The sequence below is a fragment of the Lactuca virosa genome, chromosome 8 (genome assembly GCF_052849685.1).
Source record: "Lactuca virosa cultivar CGN04683 chromosome 8, Lactuca_virosa_CGN04683_v6, whole genome shotgun sequence".
NCBI lineage: Eukaryota > Viridiplantae > Streptophyta > Magnoliopsida > Asterales > Asteraceae > Lactuca > Lactuca virosa.
Window position 1 is genome coordinate 227,754,063 of NC_136433.1, and position 14,015 is coordinate 227,768,077.

Below are 14,015 nucleotides of genomic sequence, written 5' to 3' on the forward strand. Positions count from 1 at the left end.
GGGCGTACGTTGAATACGTTGGGCGTACATGTGCAGGCATTACTACGCTCGGTGTACATGAAGGATCCTCAAAACCTAATTTTTAGGGTTTGGTCCATATATAAACATCATTAACTCCTCATTTCTCATTTCCTCTTCAGCCTCCATTTGCCATTTCGTCCATCTAGAACCCTAATCCACCTTGATAGTGTTCTTGAGCTTTTTAGGTACTTTTGGTGACTAAGAAGGGTGGAGAAGAAGATAGGGGCATCTTGGAAGAGTGAAGCATCTTAGATCCAGAACTTCATCACCATTTAGCATCATTTTAAGGTAAAAAGCTCTGACCTTGATGAATATTTCTCTTAGTTCTTGTTATGGTTAAGTTTCATGCATTTTGGTCCCTTTTGCTTGGTGTTCTTCAGTATGGCCTACTCTAGACTTCATGAGCTATCCTTTCAGAAGTTTTGGGGTAGCTTGAGTCATAAAAATGGGTTCTTGGTCGTTAATATCCTTTCATGAATGAGCTAGGAAGTCTTAATGGGTTAACGAGTTAGGGTTTTTGGTATTGGACACTTTATAGCCATGCAAAGTCATAAAGTTGGACACTTTATGACTTAGAACATCATTTTGGGGTTAGATCTGAGTTTTGGATGGAGAGGCTTAATGGATTAAGCACTTATTAGAGTTTAGGGACTGGGCAACATATGATGGTTATACTTGGAGGTGCGTTGCATGTACGCGGTCAGTGCCCCGCTTTTTGTCAACATCAGAATACGCTGTATGTACTCTGCTGGGAAGAAATGTTGACTTTTGGAACTTGACCGTTGACTTTGACTTTGACCAGGGCTGACCAAGTTCGACTTAAGGGTATTTTAGTTATTTTGAGATATAGTTAAGACTTGGTCTCTATGTATTGAATATGTAACATGTAGAACCGGTATTCAGAGCAGTGTATTGTTCACCTATTGTCGGACTACGAGGTGAGTTTCCTCACTTTGTTTGGCGGGTTGAAGGCACCAATGCTGGACCATGGTTTATTATGATTACGATGCTAGTTCTCTGTCTGATTATGCATGTATGATATATGTTATGTATACCAGGCGGGGCCTGAGAACCATCTTGTATGCTATTTATCTTTGTGATTCTTGCATATGTTTATGTGTCTATATGTATGTCGGGCGGGGCCCGATGATGGGCGGGGACCATTATTTACTGACAAATTTGTTCCGAGCGGGGCCCATTATGTGTTTACTATGTGAGTTATGTGGTATTTTGGGGAGCTCACTCAAATTCATGCTTACAGTTTTTAATTTAAGTTTCAGGTACTTCCAGATTGAAAGGGAAGAGCTCGGGGTGATCGAATCGCACACACCATGATTATTCCGCATTTTGTTTGAGTTTCATGTATCTTGATGTTTTGATTACATTTTGATTCTATTATGGCTGCGTAAACATGTTTTTGAAAGATGATTTTATTAATCCCAAAATAAATTTTTGGTCTTAAATTTTGGGACGTTTCGTATTCGTTCTTGGTCCCACGGATGTCGCCAAATGTTGTGACATGTGCTCAGACCGCCAGGTCTTCTATGTTGGATCTTGATTGGAGATCTGGAGGTGGTGCTGTGAGAGAGTTTCCAGAAAGGTACCTAAGTTGCAGTTACAAAAAGTCGTTAGAATTACCTGGAGTAAGCTTTGACGATCGAGTTAGATCGATTGGTAGAGATGAGATGTTTCTCCCTAGCTGGAGAGAACCATCTTGGTGTGTTGGGTGAGAGTTTGGCCATCGAGGCTTTAGGTTAGAGAATGTGGCTAGAAGCTTGTTAAAAGCTGCCTCCTCAAGGAGGAGGAAACATTCTATTTATATGGGACAATTAGGTCAAGGGAGAGTTAGGTTATGCCTTGGGCCGACCCAACTAGCAAGGAGCTGGGTGAGAGCGCCCGCGCGCATGGTGAGTGCCAAGAGCGGGCGCCAGACAAGGCTGGAAGACGAGCACCACGAGAGTGCCAGGCAAGGTCGGCATGCCAAGTCATGATGTATGGGCCATGCTAATGGACCATACGTTAGCAATATATATATATATATATATATATATATATATATATATATATATATATATATATATATATATATATATTTCAAAAGACACTAAATATATTTAAATTAAATCACCTATATAACCAATGTTTTCATTTTATTTATTCATTTCTTATTATTATTATTATTATTATTATTATTATTATTATTATTATTGACCAACTAAAAAGAACTACACATCGGACATCAAAACAACAGGCGTTACACCTTCAACAGGAAGTTGGATTGCTCTCAACTCGCATGTAATATATCAACAATATACAACATGAAAACATAATAGGCAAGTAACTATACTTGTCTAATTCCCTACTCGCAAACTCTAGGACAAATATATCGTAACATACAGAGAATACATATTGGAGTATACAATATAGTGAGAAAACTCACCTCATACTAAACAATTAATCAGTCGTTTAATGGTTATCTGAGCGATCCAATTGGCGAACAACACGCCAAACGAGTATTAACCTGTAATACTATAATTTATCAATATCCATGGCAATCTGGTTAAATTTAGATATTTCACTAACTCCAAAATATACTTCCATGGATATTAAATAAGGATTGGTCAGGAAGGACATTTGGGAAGTAGGATCATTTCAACACATAACTTTTCTGAAATCCAACAACCAAACCAACGTGTCTATTCTAGTTACCTCTCCCTTAAGTAGACCAATCAGAATATTTAACTAGAATTAATGATGAATCTATCACTTATAGGTTCCTAATAACGACTATAAACATAATTTTAAGTTACCCTAAAAGTGTAGTAAGTGTTGCCTAACTTATAGAGAGTTCTACCGAAAAACGGGAATTCGCGGGTAGGATTTCGACCCGAGAGCTTCTACTTCTTCGAGCTCTACGATGCTCCCGATTTTTACTAAAGTGAAATTTCTCAAGCTCCCAAAAATACTCATAATTCAGATCAAATAAAGGAGAGAGAAAGAGAGAGAGAGAGAGAAAGAGAGAAAATTTCCGTTTGAGAAGAATGAGACCCCAAAACAGCATTATATAACCATTTTCTGAAGGGGCGTCGCATGCATGGTCGGGCGCATGTCGCACGCTTGGTTGATACTATTATGCTAGTTCCATTCGAATGTCTCTATGTGTCGCTACAGGATTCGTCCACCTCTCTATCTCTCTCCTAGAATCCGCCACGTGTCACTTTTTTCATGGTTCCATGTGTCTATGTTATGTTACTTGGTCGGTGGAAGACTCTGGCCCCTTGTTGCTACTTGGCGCCTCTTGGTGGTGCCACACCATCACTCAACAAGTATTTTTTCTGATCTTTGAATAACCATAACTTTCACATACGAGCTCCATTTTCAACGTTCTTTATATCCCTAGAATCCTATCGATGAGATCTACAACTTTCCTTTAGGAATAAATAGCTAATTCTGAATCTAACTAAAATCCTTATTTAGATCGGTTTAGATTGTTAAAGTCCGTGCGAAATTCATAACTCGTTCATACGAACTCCGTTCTTGAATGTCTTTATATTGACTGTTTTATATTCACGACATCCTTAAGTCTCGTTTAGATTGTTTCGGCTAACAATCAACCAATTTGAATATCGATTTCTGTGTCGCACTTTACTGTGTTGAAACTTTGAAAATTCATAACTTCCGCATACGAAGTAATATTTTGATGTTCTTCATATGCATGCTCTTGCTTTTACAATTACTGTGAATTTCGTTTATATTACTTAATCTAATAAGCGACCTATCTCCGATTTAGATTTTATGACACACTTTGTCGCATAGGGTTGAACGCGAAACTTCGAAGAATCATAACTTCTTCATACGAAGTCAAATTCCATCATTCTATATATATGCGGAACGTATTGATGTCTTCTACATGTTTATGATGTCTATTTTGGTTATAAGTAATATATTATATTTCGAATTTTATAATAAACATCTTATATTATAATCTACTTCAAAGGTAAAAATGGGGTGTACAACTCTACCCCCTCTTACAAGGCTTTCGTCCCTGAAATCTAACTAAATAATTATTGGTAGTTTCTTCTCATCTCTTCTTCTGGTTTCCCACTCCATTATGATCCTTTTCGGTGTTGCCACTATTCTTTCACCAAACTGATTACCTTGTTACGTAGGCTCTTGGTCTTCTTATCCAAGATCGCCACTATTTTCTCCACATACTTCAGATGTTCGTGTATGTGAATATCCTCCAAAGGTATAATTTGTGATTCATCTGTAATGCACTTCCTTAATTGGGAGACAAGAAAGGTGTTGTGGATCTGATTGAGTTCTTCCAGCAGATCCAAACAATAGGCAACCTTGCCTACCCGAGCAATAACTCGAAAGGGTCTGATATACCTAGGGCCTGACCAGCCCTAGTTTCGAAACCGGATGACACCCTTCCACAAAAAAACCTTAATTAGTATAAGGTGTATGACCTGGAACTCAAGATCCAACCATTGTTGGTGTGCATAACTCTTTTCCGACTCTATGCAGTTTAATCCCTTTCTCGTACTTGTTGGATAAGCCTAGTAGTCTTAATTACAACGTCATTGTTTCCCATTACTCGCTAACCAACTTCTCCCCAACATATTGGTGTCTGAAATTTCTTCCCATAAAGCATTTTGAAGGGAGGTCTACCAATACTTGTAACATCCCGTTATTTTCTGTTTGTAAAGTCAACTTTAGTCAACCAAAGTCAAACAAAAGTCAACTAAAGTCCTTTTTATTGTTTGGGTTTTTATTTAGGTTAGGATAATAACATTTATTTGCTAAAAATCCTTAAAATATCCATAGTTGAATTTAGAAGGAAAGGGCTTAAAACCGAGAAACTTCGCATATTATTCATTTGCTTCGGACCGCAAACACTTCGGGCCGGAAAGAGTTTACAGCCGTACACTCCTCGGACCGTAAACTCCTCGCAACCGTAAACGAGGCTTTGACCGTAACCGTCGAACCGACTTCGGACCGTAAACCCCTCGGCCGTAAACCCTCGCACATATATATAGAATTTTTTCATTTTTCATCATTTCTCACACTTTCAACCCAAGAAACTCGATTTCTCTCTCAACTATCATCAAGATTTATACCTTGATCTTCAAATAAGTAAGTGTTTCTTCCATTCATTAGTTGATACCTTGCTTAATCTAGTGAAACCCTATGATTTCATCACTGAAATTATCTCTTTTGGCTAGATCTTCAAGAACACTAAGAATACACACTAGTTCTTTAGACCGTGAATACCCAATTGAAGCTTCAAAACGTAAGTATCCTTCCGTATACTAGTTATTCTATAGAAGTTCATAACTTACAACCTTGAAAACAATCAATTCCAAGAACAATAAGAGTTTACGGCCATGAGCATCTCCCTTGGCCGTAAACTCCTATGAAGAACACCATAGGCCGTAAACTCCATTGGGCCGTACACTCCATGGCCGTAAACACCTTTGGTTGGCCTTAAACTCCTTTAGAGCAATCACATTTGATTGTAACACTTAAATTCAAGTGTTTCCTAGTCCCTAAAGTGGTTTCCTATCATAATTAGTTGTTATATACAGTAATTATATCCATATATGTATCATTATATGCTAATAGGATCCGTTGTGTTCAAGACTTCACTTGACACTTAGCATCCTACACCAATCTTACATTTGAATAACTTACTTCAGGTGAGTTCATACCCCCGTATTTTCATAGTTTTTACTGTTTTAAAGGGGGGAATACAAGTCTAACACAAAGTTTTTGTGTTATAAACAAGTGATTTCAAATATCTTATTAAAATGTATTTCAATTATTATCAAATCAAATGGTTTTTAATGATTGTTTCAAAATGACATCAAGTCACCAAAATGAATTTCAAAATATCAAACTTGTTTTAAATGTTTTTATAAACTTTTATTTCTCCCAAAAATCCTACTAGTATACATATATTTATATAAATAAGATTTAAAAGGCTTAGGTAACGCACTTTGGTTCCTTTTCCATGTTTGGATGTGGGATTACAAGTATCAGTTATTTGTCCGAGTGTCATCTAAATTTTACTTATATATATTTGTATGTGTATACAAGTATAAAAGTTAGTTCATTAAGTACAAATTACCCTTTGTAACATGTTGAGCAAGGGGTTTCATTTATGAATACTCAGTATCAATACAGAAAGTACAAATAAATTATAATAGGTATAATTTATGATTCACAGAACATTAATTCACGATTCAAGTATACTAGAATACATTGTTTTACAATAACAAAGGTTTGATTCAAAACTATTCAAGGGTATACAGTCTTTCAGATACATGTTAAGTATACTAATTCAAGAACATACTATCAATCATTTATTTTAGAATGATTGGGTTTTTCATAACTATTATACATGTAACGTTTATATGCTTTTATGAGACAAGTAGTTCAGGTTGTTTAATTCATTTTAAACAGCATAGTTAAGTCTTGAGATTATAACCAGAATGTCCAGCAGGGGATCGAAACAATGTGTGTATAGATCTATATTGGGATTGACAACCCCACGCTCGGACTGCTAGCTACAGTCAGGCATACACGCCTGTGAGTGACAAATTGTTTATCCACAACTTTCAACGCATTCATAGCGCTGGGTCAGGCCATCTAGTCAGTATGGTTATAATAACTCATATAAAGATATTAACAATACGTTAGTGTATAATTAACTAAACTTAAGTACATTTTCAAAGTACTAGTTTATAAGATACAGTTTACAGTATTACATTACAGTTTACAATAACAGTTGATGAAATCAGACATACTCTCAGATACAAGTTTACAAAAGGATACAAATACAGAACATTGGATTACAATTAGAACAATTTTATGTAACTAAAACTACTTTTCATATACAACATAAAATATAGGATTTTCTGGAAACAGTTTACATATTCAAGAAACAGAAGACATTATTTCAAAACATAAATACTTATGCACTCACTCAACTTTTTGTTGATACTCTCTTTTAATATTACTTGTATTCTCAGGGAACCAGTAGACAGGTACACCCCGAGCTTTTGAGAAGATGGAGCTATTTATGTCTTGTCTTCTTCTTTTGTACAACTATTTAGTTTCAGTATACAATGTTGAAACACATGTAAATACTTATACTTTTTAAATACAGTGGTTGTTTGTACTCTGATTACTATAATGCATGTGTTGTGATACTACAAATGAAGTCCTCCACCTCCGGACGTTTCCGCCGTCTGGTTTGGGGGTGTGATAATACTGGAGTGAAAACTAATGTTATATGAGATTTTGCCAATGGCAGATATGAATCCCAGCTCCCACCGAAATCAAGTACGTATGCCTGCAACATGTCCTTAATAGTTTGTATCATTATTTCACTCTTCCCATCGGTTTCAGGGTGATAAGTTGTGATAATATGCAAACGTATTCCCAAATCATCATGGAACTTCCTCCAATACCAAGAAGTGAACCAGACATCTGTGTCATATATTATTGAGACCGGTACTTCGTATCGAAACACTAGTTCTTAAACATATATTTCTGCAAGTTTCTTAGCTGAGGAGCCATCCTGGATAGGCAAGAAGTGGGAACTCTTAATTTATCCATTATCACCCAGATAGTATCCATACGATGGGGAGTCTTTGGTATCTTGGTGATGAAGTTCATTGTTATATGCTCCCACTTCCACATCGGAATATCGAGCGGTTGTAGTTTACTATGGAAGATCTAGTGTTTAACCTTGACCTTTTGATAAGTCAGATACCTCTCCACATACCATGCTACATCCCTCTTCATATATGGCCATCAGTAACTGTATCTAAGTGTAATATCCCAAAAATTTCAGACAAAAGTTTCATTTTTAATTCATTTCAGAACGTCCAATAATCATTTAAAAACAAGCAAAAGTGTATCATAGTGAAATAATATTAGAGTACAAAATCTCAAAATCACATAATGCGGAAAACATGGGCGGATGCGGTATGATCATGTCGGGCCCTTCCCTTTCGAGCTAGAAGTTCCTGAAACATAAACTAAAAACCGTAAATACAAAGCTTAGTGAGCTCCCCCAAAATACCCCATACAAAACATACATAACATACGATACATAATTGGGTCCATTTCACCCAGTTCGGTCTCTTTCAACCAGTATTGGGTCTATTTCACCCCCTTCGTTCTCTTTCAACCGGTGTTGGGTCTATTTCACCCCCTTCGGTCTCTTTCAACCGGTACTGGGTATATTTCATCTCCTGCGGTGTCTTTCAATCCGTACTGGGTATATTTTACCCCCTTCAGTCTTTTTCAACCGATATCAGGTCTATTTCACCCCCATAGCTAGCATACAATCATATTAACAAGATTCCCAAAGACAACAAGCACATACAGGCATAACAGTAAGGGTCACAAAGACAACTATCATCCTACAAACATGTAACGGCCCAAAAATCCAGGGTAAGAAATTTATTTTTAATATAGCTAACACATTGATACCACTTATTTCAAACACCTCAAATCATCATTAAGTAAAACATTTATCAGAGTTCATCCCAAAATCAATCATTGCGTAAATCATAGGTGTGTGCACTGCGATCAATCTGAGCCCTTCATTTCCAAATTGATGAAACCTGAAACCAAAACTGTAAATCGTAAGCACAAAGCTTAGTGAGTCCCCCAGAGCATAGCCCACACACAATCCACATAACACATATCGAATTAGTTGTAAAAGCTATCTCTAACGTTATCACATATTAAATAGCTATAAAAGCTATCTCTACCATTAGCACATATCAATTAGCTATATATGCCACTTCTGCCACATATCACATATCAAATAACTATAAAAGCTATCTCTACCATTGGCACATATCAATTAGCTATACAAGATAACTCTACCGTTAGCCACAAAGGCTATCTCTACCATTAGCCATAAAGGCTGTCTCTACCATTAGCCACAAAGGCTATCTCTACTGCATATCACGCATACGTAAATATCACACATCTCTACATAGCAAGTATACCAACTATCATAAAATGGGCCGGCCTTGGTGCCTTAGACCCATTGGTATGGTGAGAAGACTCACCTCTCGACTGTTGAACTAATAAGCTGAAATCAGACATATCCCACACGCTACTCCTTCTCAACTGCCCATAATCATCAGGTGATTAGCTTAACACAATCCCATAAATACCCTCAGGTCAACTCTGGTCAAAGTCTATGTATGTAGTCAAGGTCAACAGTCCATATTGACCATGACTCACCGAGTACAATTAGCCACTCGTCGGGTTCCTTGCTTAACTCGTCAACTCGCCGAGTCACCTGAGAGACTCGTTGAGTTCCTTGATGTTCACGGCCGTAAACTCCTAACCGAACACCCTTGACCATGAACCCTTGGCCGTGAACCCTTGGCCATGAATGAGAAAACCCTTCCGACTCGCCGATTCACAAGAGCGACTCGACGAGTTACCACGTATTCGGTCCTTTCCAGTGGGATTTAAAGTCCCAAACATCAGATCCATATTCTCCTAGTGATAATAACATGTAAAGTTGCCAACTTTACGTTCATATTAAGTCTCATATTGCCAAAACCACATCAACAAGCTTCTTACAAGTCCCAATGCATGAATAAGAATTAGGGTGAACCAAGGAGACAACTTTATGACATTTGGGACCTAAGAAGTTCCAGATCTGGAACCATATCCTTGTGACAGGTCCAGATCCAAACTTGGTTCCATTCCTCAAGGATGGCCATAATCTTCCAAAAGAAATGTAAGAGCTTTAAGCTTTAAGGTAACAGATTAATACCTCAATAAGGTGCCCAACATGAAATAGATACTCGATCTAGTGCTCCTTCCTTGATACTTCCTCTTCAATCTTGAAATCCTCCCCAAAATCCCAATGACAAGCTCCCAAACGTCCTCTCTCTTCACACACAAGAGGTTTGCGGCCGAGAACAGCTTCTAGGGTGTAAAATGGGAGACTATGAGGAAGATAATGATGTTTATATAGGGGGCAAACCCCAAAATTAGGGTTTTCTTCTTACAGCAATGACTCGCCGAGTCAGGCCTTCCGACTCGCCGATTCGGTCCCGATTCGTGACCATGATTAAATGCCCCCACTCGACGAGTTGGACTCTCAACTCATCGAGTCCATGCACCACAAACCCTAAAAATTCAACCAAAGTCAATAATACCTGGATCAGGTGTTACAAGTCTCCCCCACTTGAACTAGACTTCGTCATCGAAGTCTGCTGACCCACCCAAATCCGGGTAATGCTCTCTCATCTCCTCTTCTGGCTCCCAAGTCCATTCGGAGCCCCTCCGATGCTGCCATTGTACTTTTACCAACATTACTTCCTTATTCCGACGAACCCTGGTCTTCCTACCCAGAATCGTAATGGGCTCTCAATGTAGATCAAGCTCTCATCCACCTGGATGTCACCCAGCGAGACAATCGCGGCCTTTTCAGTGACACACTTTCAAAGCTGAGACACGTGGAAGGTGTTGTGAATCTGGCTAAGCTCCTCTGATATCTCCAAGCGATATTGTCACACCCCCAAACCAGAACGGCGGAAATGTTCGGGGGCGGAGGATGTCATGTACAGTATCAAAAAATGCATAATAGTAAAACAAGCAACAACATCATCCATTATACAAGTGTGTTCTGTATAGTTTATAAGACACCAAAATATGAATCAAAAATAAGAGATGAGTCTTGAATGTGCTCCATCTTCTCAAAACCTGGTCATCGGTACCTGTCTACTGGTGACCTGAGAATACAAGTCATTTTGAAAGCGTAGATCAGCATTAAAGCTGGTGAGTTCATAAGTATTTTAGTGTCATTGTTTGTATATGTTTGAAGAAAGTGTTTGTAAATGTTTGGTGTAAAAGTTTGTAAGTGTTTGATGTAAATGTTCGTAAACTTCCTAGAAAATCCTATATTTTCTACTAAAGTAGTCTTCTACCAAGACCCAACTATTCTTTATGTTTGTTCTTTTCTAAAAGTGAGTATTTTCCCAAAGTAGGACTATCATTACCAATATATAGTTTTCATTAACGTTTATGTGAGAAGATCACAATGTGAATGAAATGGCAAAAATAAAGATGTATTGTAGTTTTATCTAAGTAACTACCATTGTACTAACTACCTTAAACTTGTTTTTTTAATTAAGGTAAAATGTGATAAGATTGTAGCCATACTTGATCAACTAGTATAACACGACGTTCGAGACGTCGAAATGATATGATATTCGTCACCCGTAGACCTGCAGGTCCCACTGTAGCTAGCAGCAAGGTGTAGGACGGTCAGTCCCGTATAGATCTATACACAAATTCACGCTCTCTTTCCAAGAGACTCTGGGTACAAAATGTGACACATCAGTATATTACCGCGCCATGAAGTAGTATCTCACATTAATGTTATAGTATTCTGGTATTTGTATAGTATGTTCTCTCTGTCTAGTGTGTAGTATGTTCTCTCTGTCTAGTATATAGTATGTTCTCTAGTGTATAGTGTGTAGTATGTATTGTTTCTCATTATAGTATGTACTATTTCTATTTATAGTGAGTATTGTCTCTCGTTATAGTATGTTTGTACTGACTCATGTATGAATTGACTCTTTGTATGTTTCATTGTTCTAGAAATAGTAAGTAGTGACTTCCAAAACTATACCTATTATAGTTTACTAGCAATGTTGTTTGTATGAATGAACATGTTTGTACACCTTTGCTACCCAAAGGTATTGAACTGAGTGAAGAACTTTTATATCTATATACATACACATAATATATAACTAAGATTCAAATAACCTTCGGACAAACAACCGATACCCTAAGTCCACAACCAAACAAGGAACAGGAAATAAGGCGAGTTATTATTCCTAATTCCTTTCAATCCTACTTATATAACTATATCTATAAAGACATGATTTGACAAAATATAAGTTTAAAAGATTTTGATAAATAGTTTTGCATATAAAAGAGTTTGTAAAAAGATTTGAGCAATTTGTTTGAAAACACAATTTGAAGTATAAGAAATCTAGATGTTTGATAGTTATTAATCACATGTGATTTGATATAATAACTATAATTGTTCTACTTGTATCCCCCCCCCATAAAAGCATTTAAAATCATTTAAAAGATAAGTTAAAAGGTATGAACTCACCTGCAGTGAGTGATACGAATGAAAGATCGGTTGTAGGATGCTAAGTGTCAAGTGAAGACTCAAACACACACGGATCCTATTTAGCATATAATGACACATATATGTATATAATTAGTGTTTATACAACTAATCATGTAAGGAAAACACCGTAGGACTTAGGAAACACTTAGGTTGAAGTGTTACAAGTGCTTAGGATTGCATAAAAAGGGTTTAAGGCCACACATGAGTGTGTACGGCCAAGGTGTGTACGACCACTTGGTTGTACGGCCATGGAGTGTACGGCCGTACACTCCTTGCAGAAAATGCCAAGAAGGTGTTTCAAAGGTCCTATCTAGCATCCTCTAAGTGTCCATGATCTAATGTTGGGACATAACATGTTTTCAAGGCCTAGATATGCACTAAAAAATGGGTGTACGGCCACATGAGGTGTGTACGGCCGTACACTCTTTGTGATCATGCACAAGATGATGATTCATGGTAAATATCAAGTGATTCTAGTAGGTAACAAGCATAAGAAGAAGTACTTACAATTTAGAAGCCTTTAAGGGGTGTTTAAGGTCCAAGAACTAGTAAGTGTTCTTGGTGTTCTTGATGAAAGTGAAGAACACTTGAAGATCTACCCAAAAACATGAATTTCATGGATGAAATCAAAGGGTGATCTAAGATTATGAAGGATAATCACAAAGAAATGGAAGGGGTTCTTACATTAATGAAGATCCGTATGAAGAATGTTGATGAAAGTTGAGAGAGAAATCAGTTTTCTTGGCTTGGAAGTGTGAGTAATGAAGAGAAGTGAGGGAATAACTAGTATTATGACATGAGTGTACGACCCATATGGGTGTACGGCCGTACACCCAACCGTACACCCTGTGTACGGCCGTACACTCCCTATGAAGGAGTGTTTGGCCCGAATTTTGATACTGTGAACCTTAGGAACTCATTTCTATACCCTAGCCTTGAATGAACAAGACTTGGAACACTCAAATAGACCCTACACAATGCTAAATGATAGCAGAAACGAGTCTGACATTGATTGAATTGAATGACTGTACAAGATAGAAATTTCGGGTTGTCACATCATCCCCCGTTAGAGAGAATTTTGTCCAAAATTAGAGTTTAAGCAATTAAGCAATTACAAATAACTAAGTAAAAAGATGAGGATATTTCAGTTTCAGCTGATCCTCGTGCTCCCAAGTGAATTCAGGTCCTCGCTTGACATTCCAGCGAACCTTCACTATCGGGATATGACTTTGCTTCATTTGCTTGTCCTCTCGATCCATGATCTCTACTAGTTCTTCCATGAAGTTGAGGCTCTCGTTGATCTCGATCTCGTCGAGTGGGATTACAAGAGTCTCGTCAGACAGACACTTTTTCAAGTTCGAGAGGTGAAATGTAGAATGTACGTTACTAAGTTCGCGAGGTAGTTTGAGTTTTTAAGCTACATGGACGATTCTAGCGATAATCTTGAAAGGCCCTACGTATCTTGGATTTAGCTTTCCATGCTTTCCGAAGCGTATCAAGCCCTTGCAGGGTGAGACCTTCAATAGAACACGGTCGTCCACCTGGAATTCCAAAGGTTTCCTTCTCTTGTCTGCGTAGCTTTTCTTTCAGTCTCTAGAGGCTTTTAATCACTCACGAATCTGAACGATCTTCTCTGTCGTTTCCCGAATGATTTTTGGACCTGTGAGAGTGCTGTCAGGAACTTGTCCTTTAGCTAACTGCGTGTCGCTTACCTCAGCCCAACACAGAGGGGATCTGCACTTACGGCCATAGAGAGCTTCAAATGGAGCAGCCTTTATGCTCGTGTGATAACTGT